Source organism: Xenopus laevis, chromosome 3S (genome assembly GCF_017654675.1).
Source record: "Xenopus laevis strain J_2021 chromosome 3S, Xenopus_laevis_v10.1, whole genome shotgun sequence".
Classification (NCBI taxonomy): Eukaryota; Metazoa; Chordata; class Amphibia; order Anura; family Pipidae; genus Xenopus; species Xenopus laevis.
This window is the reverse complement of record NC_054376.1, coordinates 65,417,378-65,438,246: the sequence shown is the minus strand read 5'-3', so window position 1 is coordinate 65,438,246 and position 20,869 is coordinate 65,417,378. Positions and strand designations below refer to the sequence as shown.

The window sequence follows — 20,869 nt, the reverse complement described above, 5'->3', positions numbered from 1 at the left end:
TTCTCAAAGTGCTGAATCTATCAATGTACATGCCTTATAACTACTAACTGGTGGGAAAAACAACAGCTGTAGTGGTATCACTTGATTAGCATCTGAGCCAAGTCTGTTGCTGAACTAAAATCCTCATGCTATACTAAAATCCTTTTCATGTTCTACACAATATAAGTACAAAGTAAAAGCAAGTTAAAAACGAGATACATTGTAACAGGGTTATCTTCAACGAAATAGAAAATGAAAACAGCTTGCATTGTAGATATAGCAAGTATACTTTGTATCAAATTATACACAGATTAGTTAAAAGAAACACTTGGTTCATGCTGTTACTAATGTTTCAATCTCTGAATGGTGTTGAGGGTCTAACATATGATCTATCTCCTCTATTACTTAATCAATTAATAAGTACTATATAATATTCTCGTGGCCCCTAGCTTACATGTAATGCTGCTGAAAAAATACATAGAAAAACACAACCTCTATGCTCAAATCCCATAAACTTTGTTAATGGTAACGGATTACTCCCCTATCCAGGTAAGTGGAACATGCATATGCCAGCCAATCATGTGTAAAAACCCATCCTAGTACATGTATGGGGAAATATAATGCTAATGTTAAGTGTATACATATACAAAATATTAATGTGGTGATATAATTAAAAACAATAACATGTGTTTCACCAATATTAGTGTACATGATATCTTGTATATGTACCATGTGAACCCTCCCTCAGTTCATCAAAATATGAAGTGTACCACCCCTAAGGCATATATCAACCCCCTTGTTTTAATGCAATACTGAAATAGACAATCAAATAATAGAGAAAGGGGGGGGAGACAATAAAAAATAGACAATAAAAGCATATAATGTGAAAAATAAAGTAAAAGAGTCTCTATCCACATTGTGTAGCCTTAGTAAAATGTATCATCGTGTATAGTGTGTCCCAAATTTGGGCGAATTTGACCCATTTTATTTCGCCAAATATTCGCTGCTGACAAAATGTCGCCGAAGCCCATTAAAGTCTATAGGCATCAAAAAAATGTTGTTGCGCGGTGAAAAATTTTTGACGCGCATCTTTTTTTTTTTTTGACGCACACCATACAAGTCTACGGGCATCATTTTTGCGGTGAAAACAGGGCGAAAAAATTTGCCCATCCCAAATGGGTACACATCCAAAGGTCATCTTACCCCTGCAGCATCTTCTTTGGATGGATATATATATAAATGTTCTGAAAGTACCCCCACACCTTCCTTCTCAATCAGAGGTGGGTGCTTGGTCAATTATGGCATACAATATAGTAGATAGATAGATGCATTTTATAAAGGGACGTTTTACCCACAACTTACTTGTTGCTTTCAAAGTTAAACTTCCAAACTTGGTTGCCCTTTTATTGGCCAACAGTGGGATCACCTGACTTAAGCTGGAAAGGGTGGAAGCTACAACATGGAGCTGGTCACTGCTTCTGTATAAATTACAACAAACAAGGGAAAGTTGGGCTGACCACTAATTTTTTAATGGTTGTATTTAGATCCTTTTTGTGACTTGAAACAACTCTGTATTTGGCAGAGCTGTCCCGGTTTGTATAAATATAAACTAGAAAGAGGCAGCCCCCCATCATATGGGGCCACATTGCTGAATGAAGTGGCACCACTTTGCCCTGCTTTAAAAATAGCCAGTGAATGCTGGCCAAGTTACTAGTGATGGCCGAATTTGGGGCGTTTCGCTTTGCCGAAAAATTCACAAATTTCCTGCGAAATTAGCGAAACGCCGGAAGAAGAAACGAAGACCTGGAAGATGGCTGCCTTGAACTCCACTGGACAGAATCTGCACCGAGGGGTAAGTAAAAAGTTAGGGGCATTGCCCGGGGTAGCAGCTAGGCCGAGGGAGGGAGGAGGGAGTGAAGATGGGCACTCACCCTTCACTGTCTGCACCAGTTCCCTCAGGGAACCATTGCTGTAGTAATATTATGCTAATTATCTGTACCCTGGTTTATTTTTGCTTTAGTCCTATCCTGCAAAGAATTTTACTCTTGTTTTCCATTTACTGCTTGGTCCTATTTGTTTGGTTGTTGATGCATTTGAAAGCTCTCACGGGTTAGCAACTGAAGAACTTTTCTTAGCTTTTAATCAGCCTTGAGCTGTCATTCCTTCACTGCTGCATTATCTGCTAATCGTCGCTCGCTGATTAGTAAAGTGGCTGGAAATCACAGCTCTCTGTACATCCCAATAATCAACTACATCTGTGATAGAATGTTTAAACTTTAATCAAGGACACAAGAAATAACCTGAACTTTTTGTACCATAGTCTGCATATCCCTCTGGCATCACAGAGAAGCTGCTTACCAACATGACTGCTAATACATATGTATGAATGTGGGAGTTTGTGTTATTGGTGAGTATTTTTCTATCACATAAAATGTAATGTCCATGAGGAATGAAAAAAAATGTTCATAAAAGTACATGTCTAGTAAATCTAGCTCAAAGTTTATATAGACTTCTTTAAATGCTATCAGCATTCGACTCTTATACCTTAATATGTTATATTAGTTAAATTAAGCTTTTAAGGTCCTGCTTACTCCAGTGGAAACTTTGTAGATGATCTGTCAAATGGAGTTTAAGATTTTTAGTTTAACTTAATTTCATTTTTTTTTCAAATGTGTTATTCTATTTTATTCCCATCTTTAAACACAATTTTATTATGCTATGAGAGGCACTTAAATCATTGTCAGAAAAAATAACACCATCAGATGCTCTTAGTATGTTCACCGAGCTATATTTGTGATGTGCACATCTGGAATGAAGGATTGTTTTATAGCCTTGTGATGTAAAATCTGACACTCATCTTAAATACTTTTAAGTATTACAGTAAATACTATATTTTATTTCTAACTGCGCTTTTCATGAGTTTGTCATTAACACTTGCATTTTATAAGGGTTACCAAAATAAGAAAAGAAAATGATTGGATTTATTTTTATGCTGTTTTGTATAATGTAAATCTTTACAAAAGTCAAAAGACATTATGTGTTTTAATAGTTGACCCTCATATATAGCTAAGGTTGCCACTAGGCTATTATTTTACCAGTCTGGTCAGTAAAAATAATGCTTGATCCCAATGTTAATAATAGAGAAATTCCAAAGATTAATTGACGGTATGTTAATTTTGTCCATTTACATTATTAATGTTCTGGTTATTTTGTTGGTGGAGAAGATGATTTTATATTTTATTAATTAATTTTTTCTCGATTCATTTTGTTTAGTCATCATTTGATGTTCATTTTCACTGGATTGTTATGTAATAATCCTTTTATTTTATTTTGTAATCTGACAGGATTTATTATAAATCAATATTTTTTTCTCATGCTGTTTATTTTGAAAATACTAATAAACATAATGGAAGAAAAGAAAAAAGATAAATCTACAGTATATAGGAAGGCTAGTGTTTTTTTCCAGAAAAGGTATCAACCCTATATATAGCAGTCCCAGAAAATTGTTCCAATGAGAACAGTATTTGTGTTGACTCAAATGTAATAGCATAATCCTAACTTAATAAAACTGAAGTCTGAATAGAGGTTGCAAACTGAAAAGGGCAAACAGAGGGTTTAATAAGGAAGGTGTTCTTAGGCAAGTGTACCTCTCTGGATAATGTCCAGGCAATGACGTACTTGGACTAACAAGATTAACTATATGGCTACATAGTCTTCTGCTTGTGTTTCATTCTTTACTACATATGCGATTATTATTTATGGGACTAATGGTTTAGTTACCCTTTATTCAGGCAGTCCCCCTAAGATTTTGGCCAGCTAAGTGTGGTCCTAACTTACAGTTTGGAGGGGAAATTGATTCCCTATCATGAGTTAAATTATTCTCCTGGCAGTTCGGTAACTGGCCAGGAGATGCCATTGAATCTAGTATTTAAAAGGGGAAGCCATCATGTGCTCGACCTGCTTGAATCCCACTTGTTGAAATGGGTGGATGGATATTCAGAACTGAACGGAGTTAGGCCCAGTAGGTGAAGCTAGTGGAGGATAATTCTACAATATCTTACTCCAGGAGTGAGACATAGGATTAGGGTAGCAGCCTGAAGATTCAACGAAAAGAACAAGAGGATTATTAGTCCTGGGTGTACCCACATGCAGAGTAGCCCCTCAAGTGTAAAGACCTAGAGCCAAATGTTGTCCACCTAGGTTCCATATGGAGGGCCTGTACTTGTGGCTAGACTAATGCCACTATATGATTATTGACCCGATGGGTAAGCACTTCTGGAAGCTTTTTGTGTGAGTAAATGCTGAATAACAGTACTGCATCTATCTGTGACTGTTCTCCTGGAGGAGAGTTGTCATTTGTTTTAAGAACCACTGCCAACCTGATTGATTGAATCAACAGTTCTGCAATGCCTTTCCTCCATGCGATAGATTAAAACTGGCCGTACATGGGCCAATAAAAGCTGCAGACAGACCAAGTCGGCAGCTTATCGGCCAGTCTATAGGGCCCTCCAATGGCTTTCCCGATCAATATTTGGCCAAAAGTTGACGATTGACGTTGATTGGGCAGGTTTAAAAATCCCCTTGGATTGCGGCAATTGATGCGGTCCTGCAATCTGACCACCTGTGTTGGCTACGTAGGGCCACTGCATGGTGTATTAAGTGTTTGAAATGCGTAAGACTGTGGACACAATAAACTTTTTTCTACTCTGTTTGAACAACCTTGTGGAAGATTGTCTTATTCTGAGTGCCTGCTCATTGAATTTTTCGTTTTGTCTGCTCCTCGTGCTGAGAGCTCAGGGCGGTGCACCTGGGCCACTTCCTAAATGTGGTGAGTGATAATTATACTTTGTTTGGGGACCCCTACTCCACTTTATTGTAAATGACCCCTATATAGTTTACTTTGGTATCTATGGGCAGAGCCCTTTTCTATCATAGCATTAACTGATTAATACATTAACTGGCTTGTGATAAAGCTTGTGAAGCCTTGTGACAACTGGAGTTTTGACTGGAGGAGAGCTGGATTCGGACTAAGTAACATATAAATACTCACATGTATATCTACTGCTAGCAAATTTCTTAATTTTTTTTGTGATTGCTTTTATTTTATTCCTTTTACCATGTTGTACCATCACATTTTATGAATTATCTTTAATGACAGGAACCTAACACAACCAATGCTCTTTGCCTTTAAGAGTCTTTGTAACTTTGAAAGAGGCCTCCTGAATTACATTATAAATGAAAGAGCCATGTATGCATTTGTTCTGCACTGAAGATGTGGAAGAGATGTCAGTTCATAGAAAAATATGCATGATGGAACTATTAACTGACTTTGATATTAACTAACTTCCTTTTTCTGAGGGTGTGGCTGTCCCCAAACACCCATTAGAAGTTCTGTCTTGAGCTGTCAGATATGGAAGTGGCAGGGCATAAGATGAAATATTGATTACATATTTGTTGGGGTGACGAAAAGAAGAGCACAAGTCAAGGAAAGGGTAGTCATTGTTCTATTTCTTAATTGAGTGCCATACCCTGTGGGTATAATTAAAAGTATTAAATACACTTACTTCACAAAGTACTTCCATTCCCTCTTGCATTGATTCATAAAGCTGTCACTCTGCAGAGCTATATGGAACTTTCACCTATCCTATCTAAAACCTTTTCTATTATTAATGATCTGCTTTTTGTACTGTATATTTTATATGCAGAATATTAAGTAGACTTATTCTTGATATACTTTAATGTTTTGTACTTTTAGACTTTGTTTTATTTACCTTTTTTCTTTTTACTATACTTCCTGTATTTGGTGTTTATGATGACGTATTCTCCTATAATGTTATTTTCTAATTGATAAACAACAAATAATAATACTGTAGTTAATAGAACAGGTATTGGATCTGTTATCGGGAAACCAGTTCTACAGAAAGCTCAACATTACAGAAAGACAATCTTTTATAAACTGTATTATAAGCAAATAATTCTAATTATTGAAAACAATTTCTCTGTAATGATAAAACAGTACATTGTATGTGATCTTAACTAAAATGTAATTATTCCTTATTGGGGGCAAACCAATCCTATTGGGTTTAACTAATGTTTAAATGTTTTTTTTAGTAGACTAGGTATGAAGATCCAAATGACAGAAGATCCCTTATCCAGAAAATCCCAGGTCCAAAGCATTATTGATAAAAGGTCCCATAACTGTAGTAGTCAATGCTTAACTATAATAGCCTTGTTAAAAGCCATGGTAAGAGAGAGTAGTGATACAAATACACAATGTAAAAAGCCCTCTAGTATCTAACTGTGGCCATAGGAAATTCACTCAATTTCTCTTTGCCCCATGCACTTTATTTAGATTAGAAATAAGGATGCATACAGCTGTATAGTTCATGCATAAGGTGGGTGCTTAAAAAATGTAAAGAGGTTGTTCTCCTTTGAGTAAACTTTTAGTATGATGTATAGAGTGAAATTCTGAGACAGTTGGCAATTGGTTTTCCTTTTGTAATAATTGGGTTTTTTCGCTATTTAGCATTTTATTCAGGGGCTCTCCAGTTGGCAAGTTCAGCAATCTGGTTGCTAGGGTCCCAATTACCCTAGCAACCATGCATTGATTTAGATAATAGACTAGAATATGAATATGAGAGGGTCTGAATAGAAAGATGAGAAATAAAAAGTGGCAATGCCAATACATTTGTAGCCTTACAGAACATTTTCTTTTTTAAATGGGGTCAATGACCCCCATTTGAAAGCTGGAGAGAAACAGAAAGAAGAAGGCAAATAATTAAAAAGCTATACAAATAATTAATGAAGACTACAACATTTTACAACACACTAAAAGTTAACTTAAGGGCGAAACGCCTTTAATGAGGTGCCATATTCACAACCACAACATTCTTCAGATACTCACCACTTTACAAAGGGAGTTTTTTCTCCATCATAAAATGTGCCATTGGGTGCACACAAACGATACATGTTAGATCACATGAGCCAATTAACAGACAGAGTTCTGTGTTTTGCTTCCCACACTACAGTTAGAGTTGTAGTATTTCTGGTCAGGTGATCTCTGGGGCAGCACTGTCTGTAATTAGTGACCCAGTAGAACATTTTTTAGAAATTCAAGGGCCCAATGTATTGCTAGACATTCCCTACAATGCTGCAGATTTGGAGCATGAAGCATCAAAGTTTTGTGCAATTTTCTTTGCGTGCATGGGGGAGACAAGGCGACCAATATTGAAAAAAGGGGCCTCTAGTGCACAGGATGCACAGCAGATACCAGATAATCTCTGTAGTATGCAATGGGATTCTTCAGAACTTATTTGCTATCTACTTAATATCCTGTGCTTGAATGGCTAACCCCATGGCTACATAGCAGCTTTTTTATATAAACTGTAGTTATGTTTCTGAAGCAAGCACACAGTGTATACTGGATTCTTCCAAATGACTGAACAGTCTATGTTATTCTCCTCACTAGCTCTGTGTTATAGAGCATTCTGGAAAAGACATGGCCTACAAACAACAGATAGTAGAAGAAGATGAGGCAGAGCACACTCTTAAAACTCTTTATTGTGAGAACGCCTGGTGCACAATGTAGGGAGCACGGCAACCCCCAATACAGTATATCTGTAGAATAGAAATACGCTGGCACTCAGGGCAATTGAAATGCAGGGTTACCCCTTGCTATTTATTTTGTGTGAACATGTTTGCACAAAATAAACAGTAAGGGGTAACCCTGCCTTTCAGTTGCCAATGTATTTCTATTCTACAAACAACAGACAAATGTGGTACTTGCCCAGAAGGATTTTTTAACCTACTTACATATCTGGATGATTTAATTTTTCTTCCAGATATTGGTTGTGTAGGCCAACAGAAATGACAATACATAGGCCTATAAGCTGCCAGCTCAGTTTTGAGGGACCAAGTCAGCAGTTCACATAGGTCTGTGTATGGCCAGCTTGAGTCCAAAGTTTTTTGTAATGTGAAATTTACCATATTAAATTATAGCTAACTTGTTATAGAGATTGCAGAATTAGCTTGATTTTGCTGCGCTTTCAATTTCATGGTACCAATTGGGTAATGTTTCAGTCAATTTCCATATTCACTAACGAGAACAGGTAGCAGTTGAAGCAACTGTTCTGCTCTGAGATTGGAAACTCTCTGTGAAATAGATTTCATGTGATTAGCTTATATAATGGGAAATCCCTGATCAAATGTAGGCGTAAAACACCTGTTTACTTAAGAGAATTGTTTGGTGTTATCTTCTTATTGCTGAAAGATGCAAAGTGTTTGTTTACTCTTTTTTTATTTTTTTCGCCCAAAGTGATTTTTTAAGCAGGTCCAGAATGATTGTAAAATTGTTTTTTATTAAAGCCTGCAGGATGCTCTCTTTCTGGCAATGAGTTTGATTAAGCACTGTATTAGGGTCATCTGAAATAACAGTAATTCCAAATCCCTGGCTGTGTTTGAAACTAAATGTGATTAAAGTCTTGGCTGTTTTCCTGAAATGGCTAATGTCTGTCGAGGGTTGAGTTACGATTTTATATGCTAGTTCTAGAGTTATCCTATCATTTTTTCTTCCTTCCATGCTGTGTTGCTCTGTTAATATGATCAAGTTTCCCCTGTGCATGGAATTTTACTTGCATGAGTACAGAACTGGGGGTGGTCATTCCGTTATCAGCTTCATGCTTTCAGAATCTTTTACCTATATATCACATTAGTGTTACGCATGGATGAGAATACAGAGGATGAGTATAAATATAAAGGCAGAGTCTGCAATGAGTTACTGGGATATCGTGTCTTCTATTACTCTTGATAATTCAACTTTATCTTTTATAGATTGTAAGAATATGTGTATAGAGGTGATAAAGTGCTCAAACTGTAAATTGAAATGGTAGTACAAGCCACATTTGACCATACACATTTGAACATGCTTAATGCAAAAGACAGGGTTGGAATAGAACTAGGGGAAGGTAGAAGAGGCACCTGCCTAGGATGCAGAGGTGGAGTCGGTGGTACAGGGACCATGGGCATGTACCTCTCCTGCTTCCTCTGGCCTCATCTGCAGCTGCAAGTGTTTAATTTGGAAGAGCAATGACAAAATGAGTGTTGGTGAGTCTCAAGGGGTGGGAAAGAGAAGGGTGGCGGGTAAGAGCTGCAGGTGTGGAGGAGGAGACCGAGAAGAGGAAGACCAGGCACTGTTTTTTTTAATAGTGGGAGCCACTAGCCTAGACCTGCAAACCATTGTAGAAAAGATCCATCTGTTATCAAGAATCCAATAGGGTATAAGTGCAGTGAGCAAAGTGAAATATCAGGCACAATGGCCATGTTTTTTAACCAAATTTCGATGGTGGAAAAGGTGGAGATGCTCTTGTGTGATATTTTAATATATATATGTTTAGAATAATAGCAGTCTGACATCACTAACCTTATCAATCACTGTTTTTGGTATAAATTATATTTCCGCATGACAAATAATTTACTAGTAGGTGTGGTAGAGTAATAGAAACCCAAAAAACCCAACAGTCATGACATGCATGCTGCTGATTCTGTGTAAGTGAATCAGTAATTGAGGCTTGTTCCAAATAATAGCAGTGTGGAGTTCAATTAGTGAGGTCATTTATTCTGTGACAAAACAGATGTCAATTAAAGCCCTTATTTAAGGAAGGAAGGCAGAAAATGTTGTGCATGCTGGTTATAGAGCATTTCTCTCTAAAAGTCTGAGTAGAATAGGTTGTTCCAGACATTGTTCAGAAGAACAGGATACTTTCATTAAAAAGTTGATTGGAGAGGGAAACACATATAAAGAAGCAGAAAATGGTAGGCTGCTCAGCTAAAATGATCACAAATGCTTTAAAATGGCCACCAGAACCTGGAAGAAAAAGGAAAATGACCATTCGAATGGATAGAAGAATATCTAAAATATTGCAAAAGCAACTGACTGTAAGGAAATTGCAGAGACCACAACTGCACTTATAGATGTGCATGAGCCCTTACCTTCACTTACCTGATACCCTGGTTTAATTCTCCCGTTGTCAGAAAACTGCAGTGGCTAGGGGTTATTTTTAATTGAGCACCATGGAGCTATTCTCTTCTCCCACTTCTTTTCTTATCCTGGGGCCAATGCCTGCACAGTAAAATTAAAACTTCACCTTTTTTGTTAAACATATAACTGCTTTAAAAGAATCATTCTCAAGTGCTTAGAAATGACAGTTAAACAAGACAGTTGGACAAGGCATTGACAAGGCAAAAGGAACCGGACTCCCCTGCAATCATCAGTGAACCATCTGGGATAAGAAGAAAACAGATTTGTTTGTACCTGCTAGTTTGTTACTTCTTATTCCAAACATGCTTTATCCTGCATTTCTCCTCCTTTCACTCTCATGCTTCATAAAACATTTTTCACTACCTCCTCCGGCAAGTCCCACTTCTATACAAATCTCAGCCTCTGTACTCTCCTCTCCTTCCCTCTCCACACATGAAGTTTATAAAGTACTCTGTTTAGCTATTCCACAAAACTCCTCCTTTTCATACAAACGAAGGACTTATAAATCCCACTCACACTTAGTCTTTCTTTCCTTTCTATTGCTGGCAGCTGGGGACATTTCCCCAAACCCTGGCCCTTACCCCATCCCAGTTATATCACGACCACGAGCTCCTTCTCTCCGGAGCAAATTCCAACAGTACAGAACACTTACTCCTATACCCAAAAACCCAGTTAATCTTTCCTGTGCTCTCTGGAACGCCAGATCTGTCTGCAACAAGCTCACCGCTATACACGACCATTTCATTGCAAATTCCTTTAACCTACTCGCACTTACTGAAACCTGGCTTTCTCCTACTGACACCGCCTCACCTGCTGCCCTGTCCTATGGGGGCCTACACCTTACTCATACTCCTAGACCTGGTAACAGACCTGGAGGTGGGGTGGGTTTGCTTCTCTCTCCCCGCTGTACTTTTAAAGTTCTTCCACCTGTTCCCTCTTTATCATTCTCCTCATTTGAGGCTCACTGCATTAGGCTCTTTTCTCCGGTTTCACTCTGCATTGCTGTTATATATCGACCACCAGGACCAACTGCACAATTTCTGGACAACTTTGCTGCCTGGCTTCCTTACTTTCTTTCATCTAACATACCATCCATCATATTAGGTGACTTTAATATACCCGTTAACAACATTAACAACTCTTCTGTCTCTAAACTTCTTTCACTAACCTCCTCCCTAGGCTTATCTTTGTGCTCAGACTCCCCCTCTCACTCCAATGGTAATGCTCTGGATCTCATATTTACCAGACTCTGTTCAACCACCAATTTTACTAACTCACCATTTCCCCTCTCTGATCACAATATGCTCACATTTCAACTCTCACTAACTCCCTCCTCACCCCCTGCTATTCCCCAAACACGTACTTACCGTGACTTGCAAGCTATAGACGTGTCACATCTCTCTTCTTCCTTTGACTCTCTTCACTCTAATATCTCAGCCATCTCATGTCCTAATGTGGCTACCTCTGTCTACTATAGTACTCTCACCACTGCCCTAAATGAGCTTGCTCCTATAAAAACTAAACGTTCTCGACCCAAGCCACTTCAACCTTGGCATACTGCTCATACAAAAGCGCTCCAAAGACACTCACGTGCACTTGAGCGTCGCTGGCGCAAATCCCGTTCAGAATCAGACTTTTGGAGCTACAAATCTGCCCTGCGCTCCTTTAACACCAGCCTCTTCCAAGCCAAACAAACATACTTTACTTCACTCATTAACTCCCTTTCTAAAAAACCAGCACAACTTTTCTCCACCTTTAACACTCTCCTTTCCCCTTCTCCACCCCCTCCATGCACATCTGTCTCTGCTCAAGATATTGCTGAGCACTTCAAAAACAAAATTGACACTATCAGAAGGGACATTACACTACTCAACCCCCCTAGACTTCCACCACCCTCCCTCCACACTCCCCAGTCCCTCCTGTGCTCCTTCACCCCTGTCACTGATGAGGAAGTCTCAAAGCTTCTGGCCTCTTCTCACCTTACCACCTGCCCGCTTGATCCAATTCCCTCAAAACTTCTCCGCAATACCAATCCGTGTCTAATCAAAGCCTTAACTCACCTATTTAATCTTTCCCTCTCAACTGGACTGTTTCCTTCTCAACTAAAACATGCTCTTGTCACCCCCATTCTGAAAAAACCCTCTCTTGATCCCTCCAATCTTAACAACCTCCGACCTATCTCTCTGCTACCTTTCATCTCTAAACTACTTGAGCGCCTAGTCTACAACCGACTTACCTCATTCCTCTCTGACAATAACCTGCTGGACCCCCTACAATCTGGTTTTAAGCCACAACACTCCACGGAAACTGCCCTGACTCGACTGACTAATGACCTTTTAACCGCTAAAGCCAACAATCACTTCTCACTACTAATACTGCTTGATCTCTCAGCCGCATTTGACACTGTAGATCACCCTCTCCTCCTCCAGTCCCTCCAGTCACTTGGCCTTCGTGACACAGCCCTGTCCTGGTTCTCTTCTTACATCACCAATCGTTCCTTCAGTGTCTCCTACAATGGAGTAGCATCTTCTCCCCTACCTCTTTCTGTTGGAGTTCCCCAAGGCTCTGTCCTGGGACCATTACTATTCTCCCTCTATACTTCCTCCCTTGGCAAATTAATAAATTCTTATGGTTTCCACTACCACCTCTATGCTGACGATACTCAGATCTATCTCTCATCTCCTGACCTCAACCCAGAACTCCTAACTCGCGTCTCCTCCTGCCTGTCCGCTATCTCTACCTGGATGTCACAACGCTACCTTAAATTAAACCTCTCTAAAACTGAAATGGTTCTCTTTCCTCCAACTAACACCAGTAGCATCCCCGAAGTATCCATCATAGTTAACAATTCCACTATCACCCCCTCTCCCCAGGCCCGGTGCCTTGGGGTTATCCTAGATCCTGCCCTGTCATTCACTCCTCATATCCAGTCACTTATTAAATCTTGTCACTTCCACCTAAAGAACATATCCAAAATACGATCATTTATCACCCAAGACGCTGCCAAAATTCTTATTCACTCTCTCATCATATCGCGTCTAGACTACTGTAACTCTCTTTTAATTGGCCTCCCCCTCCAGAGACTGTCACCTCTCCAGTCCATAATGAACACTGCTGCGAGGCTCATACACCTCAGCAACCGCTCCTCCTCTGCCTCGCCATTCTGTCAATCCCTGCACTGGCTTCCGTTACCTTTCAGAATCAAATTCAAATTAATGACACTGACTTTCAAAGCACTTCATAACTCTGCCCCACCCTACATCTCTGAACTCATCTCTATATACTCACCCACTCGCTTACTACGCTCCTCTACTGACCTGCTACTCAACTCTTCTCTCATTACCTCCTCACATGCTCGCATTCAAGACTTTGCAAGGGCTGCACCCCTCCTCTGGAATGCTCTCCCACGGTCTGTCCGACTTTCTCCCAACCTTTCTACTTTCAAGAAATCTCTGAAAACGCACTTCTTTCGAGAAGCCTACCCTCACTCTGCTTAACTACCAAACGCAATACCACATTTCTCACCCACTCAATTCGATCTTGCCCACTCCCACACCTTGCGTATTACTCCCTTCCCTTTAGACTGTATGCCTATGCATAGGGCCTTCCTCACCTTTTTGTACCTGTATTGATTGTGATGTTTGTTACTCCATATATTCTATGTATGTAATTCATGTGATGTAGTTGTATAATCACATTTACTTTACAGTGCTACGCAATATGTTGGCGCTATATAAATACATGTTAATAATAATAATAATAATAATTCCTAAATTGTAATCTGTGACATTATAAAAATTGACTTTAGTCATATGGACATCAAAGTCAAGAGCTTTTGTTCCTCAGATAGATGTTGAAAATGTTCATGTTTACCTGTGTACTGTCTCCTCAATAGATTTTTCAGCAAAGTGTGTCTGCTAATCGCCTTACTCTCTCTCTGATCGATTAAATGCAGCCTGAATTCCAGGAAAAATCAAATGTGACCCATGTTCATGTTATACATCATATTGGCACAAAAGGGAAAGGTTACTTTTACTTTTTTGTTGAAATAAAACCCCAGCAAACTAATTTTAACCGGTAAATGTGAGAATCATAATCTTCAGTTTCAATTCAGAGCACTGCACTGGTAGATCTGATAGAAATTATCTTACTGTCTTTTTTATAACTTGTAAAGATACACAGAACAATACAGAGTCACTTCTGCTCCTTATTACTAAATTAAGGGACGGAATAGTGAGAACTTAGCAGGGATCCTCCAACTGTGATAATTCAAATACAAAAAAAGAAAAGTTTGTAGGCACACTGTCTAAATAATGTAAAAACCACCGTTTATTATGCCATTAAAAACAAGTGGCTGCTGTGTAATGGATGCCTAACATGTTTCGGGAACACCCCTTAATCATAGGCTTAGCCTATGGTTTCGTACTGTCTGTTACAAGTTGAAAACTCAACTTTGTAAATATTTACTATAATTAAAGGGATACTGTCATGATTTTTATGGTGTAGTTTTTATTTCTAAATTGCATTGTTTACACTGCAAATAATAATAATAATATTTTATCTTAGCTGTAACATTAGTGTGTAGGCAGCCATCTCAGGTCATTTTTCCTGACCTGTGCTTTCAGATAGAGACAGCATTTCAGGATGGAACTGCTTTCTGAGAGGCGATATTTTCTCCAACTCAATGTAACTGAAGAAGTTGCAGTGGGACTTGGATTTTTACTATTGAATGCTTTTCTCATGTGTACCAAGAAGTTATCTTGTCCAGGAGATATCTGGTTACCTACCCATTGTTCTATTGTTAGGCTGTTGGGGGGAAAAGAGAGGGGTGATATCACTCCAACTTGCAGTACAGCAGTAAAGAGTGACTGAAGTTTATCAGAGCACAAGTCACATGACAGGGGGCACCTGGGAAACCGACAATATGTCTAGCCCATGTCGGATTTCAAAATTAAATATAAAAATCTGTTTGTTCTTTTGAAAAACTAGTTTCAGTGCAGATTTCTGCTTGAACAGCACTATTAACTAATGCGTTTTGAAAAAAACTTGTTTTCCCATGACAGAATCACTTTAAATCAGTATATGATGCTTTCATTGCCATCTAGTGACTCATTTTAAAACTTGTCCAGGGGAGGATTGATGCAAAGGCTGTAGCTTAGAGGGTCCAGCATGACCAGGAGCCCATCTAGCTTTCTTTTTTTAAATTATTTGTCTTTCTTTTTTAAAAATTTTTTTTTAATTATTTGTCTTTCCTTTTAAAATTATTTTGTCTTTTTTAATATTTATTTTTATTTGTGCTGGGTCAGGTTTATATCCAGGCACATCTGCACTCATCACGGGCATGTGTTAGGGAGCCCCTGAAAAGTGTAGCCTAGGGATCTCACATCTCATTAATCCACCACTGCACTTGTCAAAATTGTTGCTTTATAAAACCATCTGTAAGGCTTTTGGGGAAATCTAAACATCCTTGATGGCTATATTAGGCCTCTAGCCTCTAGTTGGAATAAATGGCTGTAGCAGTTAGGGGCAAAATCTAAAACCTAAGAGGAGCTTTGGCAAACCCCAATTTCTGGATTGAGGAATATAGCATTATTTTCCAAAGAGAAGTGCAGGATCTGTGAATTTAATGGAAGGGGGGGGGGAACTATATAAGTACCACAAGCCTCCCTCTGTAACTGCTGCACTAGGCTCATGGGTGCAGACAATATAGCCATATATACAGGTATATATGTATCTTTTCCTCCACAGTAACTGTTATAACCAAACAGCAGTTATAGATGAGGATTTTTGAGATACCTCTCTCCGATTCTAGTTCAAAATCTTAAATCAGAAGCCATTTCAGAGGAGAAGACAATGGTAGCCTCCCCAAAATTGCAAATTGGCTGAGCTCCAAGTTTGAAAAAACACTGCTTAGGGGGTCGAACTGCAGGGATCCAATTTAGATACAGAACAATAGACAATATTTTCTGTGTAAGCCATATTTTAACATCGCCCATGAATAAAGGCTAAGCTGTGCTGGAAAACAAAATATGTTACTAATTAGAAGCTTCGAAAAATGTTTTAGTTTGAAGCAGTAGAAGAATTGGTAGACAAATTGCTTTTAATACTGGGATCTTAACACAGTGTATACATAGTTTGCCATTTTGCATTATGCCTGGAACACTGCATTAATAAAACAGATATTTAGATTGTTAGATGTCCTTAACAGTTAAAACTACATTTGTAATTCAGATTTGTATAAATTAAGCCCTTTACAATGCTGTTGTTACTCTTCTAGTAAATGGCTGCAGGAAAAATGTTTTTCTCAGGATACTGAAAGGTATAAAGAATTTCCTCTGCTTTTTGTAACACAAGGTTAAACTATTTTTAACACAAGGATTTGCGAGTGCCATAATATATTGTTTGATATAAACACTGCCTGCCATTAATGTACTGAAAACAATGAATAAAAGGCATGCTTTCAGTGTCCTGAATTATAATGTATAACCTAGCCATTGCAGGAATGTTCCATGCCATTGTGTCTTCCGAAAATGATCTACTAAATAAAGGAACAATTGTGTGGCATCTGCAACTAGTGCTTGAAAAAGTGAATTGAGGAAAAGCGAATTGGAACAAAAAGTAGTAAGCATGCGTATTAGGCAAAATCAGTAAGCAGCGTACGCTCATAAATAGGATTCTGAACTAGTTCTCGCAAACTTTGATGCAATTCCCACCCACCCGGCATGCACCAATAGCAACTGAGTCTAAGGTTGATATTTCAGAAATCTGGTTACTAGGGTCCAAATTACCCTAGCAAACATGCATTTGAATAAGAGTAAGAATAAAGATGAGTAATAAAAAGCAGCTATAACAATAAATTTGTAGTGTTACCGGGCATTCATTTTTTAGATGGGGCCAGTGACCCCCATTTGAAAACTGTAAAGAGTCAGAGGAAAAAGGCAAATATTTTAAAAACTACAAAAAATAATGAAGACCAGTTGAAAAGTGACCTATATTTGGCCATTCTAAATATACTAAAAGATAATTTTAAGGTGAACCACCCCTTTAATCAATGGGTAACTAAATTATGCTCTCCTTTAGTAGTAGGACACTATCAACATTCAATTACTGACTTTACTTTAACTCAATCCTACAGATACCAAAGTAGCCAGAGTTGTAATATTGCTTTCTCTAATGAATTCATTGAAATATACAATGTTATAGAACCTTAAAACCTTAAAGGAATTGTTCAGTGTAAAAATAACAACTGAGTAAATAGATATGCTGTGCAAATTATAAAAAAAAAATATTAAATATAGTTAGTTAGCAAAAAATGTAATCTATAAAGACTGTATATTTAACATAGTAGCCAGAACCCTACTTCCTGCTTTGCAGCTCTCTTGTTTTCCACTGATTGGTTACCAGGCAGTAACCAATCAATGACTTGAGGGGGCCACATGGGTAATATCTGTTGCTTTTGAATCTGAGCTGAATGCTAAGGATCAATTGCAAACTCACTGAACATTTATGGCCAATGTGGCCCCTTAAAGTCGCTGACAAACTCTATAATTAGAGAGCTGAAAAGCAGTTGGGTTCTGTTCTGTTCTGTTAGACATCCAGTCACTCCAGCATTTATAGAAAAAATATATTAAAAACATTTTTTATTTTGCACATACTCTCTATTTACCAAGTTTTTATTTTTACACTGAACTGTTCCTTCAACAGTAAAAATGTAGAACATTCACCTAGTTTTACAGTGCAATAACTTTTTAAACTTAATCTCATAGACAGTGATTTAACTTCTAAGAAACAATACAAAAAATATTGTTTTCTAAATTACTTGAAAGTAAAATTTTAAGTGAGGTTATGGTAATTGAGGAGAAAAGTTCTTGATTAATTGATAGTTCCAAGCACTATTTTTAGCTATTTGTATTCATTCTTTTTCATTTAAGTAAACAACTCCACTTACACTAACTTGTCCATGAAGAGCATTGGAAAATGAATATAAGATCAAACCCCAAGTGAACTTGTAAACCATGACTTTCAGAATTAATTGCACACAATAGACACAACAAAATTACTCCAGACCAAATATTAGTATATTGACTGGTGGTTGGATGGGAGCCATTGTAACAAAGTAATTATAGTTGCTGAAGCTCATTATTAGGCACCCTCAAACTTTGCGCATAGTCCAACTGCATAATTTAAATGTAAATGAGGACTGAATTTGCCCAACTGTATCTGCACTGTGCTCCCAAGGTAAGGCAATTTCCATTCTTCCATTCTTGTTCCCTGCATGAAGAGAATTAGTATTTTGGAGGAATAGAAAGTATTTTTAAGTGTTGTTTTTGCTGGATAAAAATATTAAGAACACTGCAGAAATAGGAAAATGCTGATTTCCATAAAATATACACCCCCTCAATCACTAAGTTTATTGGTGTGAGTAGATCACAGCCAGGCTTTCAGAAAAAAAAATAATAACAATAGCTGTGAGCCCAATTTCTTCAGTATCAAGTTCCAAATCTGTGTTTTTTGTAATCTGATTTATGAGCAGGAGAAAAACGCCTTTATCATCATTGCCTATAGCTTGGCATCGGCAGCACCAGCCCACATTATGTATGTATTACAGCATATATCTTGAATAACAGAGGGTCATGCGGTGAAATAGGAAAAAACAAACAGATTATTAATATTATAGATTGCTGGAAAAGAGTTAAATGGCACAATTATAATTCCGCATACATTTATTCATTACAAATTGCTTCGAAAAAGAACTTTACCCTTTCAGTATGAACCAAAGCTATGAAATAATAATGAGCCTAATATAACATATTGATAATTCAAACGTTGTGGTTTTTAATTAAAATAACCTAATTAGAACGTTTCTTTAACACCAGAGCATGGCTACCGGATTGCTTCTTAAAGCAACCATTTCTGTTACCTTCTAAACTTTAGTCATGAACTTCCTCTATAATCAGAACAATAGTTTGAAAACAGAAGACATGTTTTATGGATATGGCAAGCCTTTGAATACATGCACCATAGTCAGGTCTACAGACCAAACCATAAGGTCAATGTAATGAATCCTTAGTTTGCACTCATTCCAGGATCTTACAGCACACAGTTATCCAGACTACCAACCACTTACACATGCTTATAATAAGATGGACATATGGATTAATGTATTACCACTAAACAGAAGCCCTTTCTTTTACTTATTGTGTTATGAGTCTGTGAGAAGTTGAGAGATGAGCCTCAAAACAAAGCAGTTACATTCCTATTATAAAAAACAAACAAATTACCTGTCAGTCTCATATAAATAAAAAGAATGCTATGTTTAAAGGAGACATATAAATAACTGAAAATCTGGGTCTTTAATTGGGTATTTAATAGGGTCTTTAATTGGGTCTTTAATATCTCAGTATATATCACTGAATGTGTTTCCATAAAGAAAAATATTTTAGGTTGAGGAAGAGCACAGTTAAACCATATGTAATTCAAATGTCATAAGGATAAAAAAAACAAAATCTTTGTTTAGCAATGTTAATGTTAAGCAATTTTAGGGATGTGTGCAGAACATTTTTCACGGGGTCTTTAGACATATCAATACTTTACACTGTTATCAATAAATGTTGAGTTGCAATAAATATTTATATATAGTGATGGGCGAATTTCTCCTGTTTCGATTCGCCGACAAAATTCGAGAATTTCCTGCAAAATTTGCGAAACAGCGAAAATTTGCGAAACAACGAAAAATCAGAAAGTTTACGAAAAAAACGTGAAAATCAAAATTTTTCACGAAAAAATCGTGAAATTCTGATGTTTTCACTACAAAAATTTGAAATTTGAAGGTTTTCACAAAAAAATTTGAAAATTTTACTTTTTTTTGCGAAAAATTGTGAAATTGACTTGGCGAAACGCGAAATTCGTGGCAAATTTGTGCCAGGCGAATTTATTTGCCCATCACTATTTATATACAAATTATATATTTGTCTTATGTGCATTAGTATTCTAGAGATTGAACTACTGTATGCAACCTTTTCATTGGGCTTCATTATTGTGTATGGTTTGTAAAGTTTTAGAGGCAGATTTATCAAGGGTCGAATTTCAAAGTAGTATAAACTTCGAAATTCGACCATCGAATAGAATCCTCCGAATTCGAAGTCAGAGGATTTTATACATCGTACGATCGTACTTCGAATCTAACGATTTTATTTTCCCAAAAAATCCTTTAACTTGAAAAAACTTAGCAAAACACACAGGAGGTCCCATTAGGCTAAACAGCAATTCGGCAGGTTTAAGTTGGCGAAGTATTGAAGTCGAAGTTTTTTTAAAGAGACAGTACTTCGATTATAGAATGGTCGAATAGTCGAACGATTTTACTTCGCATTGAAGGTCGAAGTCATAGTAGCCTATTTGATGGTCGAAGTATCCAAAAATTACTTTGAATTTTGAATTTTTTTACTTCGAAAATTCTCTCAAATTCATTTCGACCCTTGATAAATCTGGCCCCTAGTGTTCCGATAATTATCTTGCAGTTGTTGACATACATTTAAGCATTTATTTAGTTAAATGAGTTAAATTTTTATATGATGTAGAGAGTGATTGGTTTTCATTTTTTATTATTTGTGGTTTTTGAGTGATTTAGCTTTTTATTCAGCAGCTCTCCAGTTTGCATTCACAGCAGTTGGGTTGCTAGGTTCCAAATTACCCTAGCAACCATGCACTGATTTGTATAAGAGACTGGAATATGAATAGGTAAGACCTGAATAGAAAGACAAGTAGTGTTACCAATAAATAATAAATAAGCCTTTCAAAGCATTTGCTTTGTAGAGGGGGTCAGTGACCCCCATTTAGAAGCTGAAAAGAGTGAAA

The 20,869-nt window shown here is 37.5% G+C and overlaps 1 pseudogene; it reads left to right on the top strand.

Moving 5' to 3' along the window:
- LOC108712343 overlaps window positions 1-20,869 on the top strand; it is a 198,664-nt pseudogene that overhangs the window by 60,025 nt on the left and 117,770 nt on the right.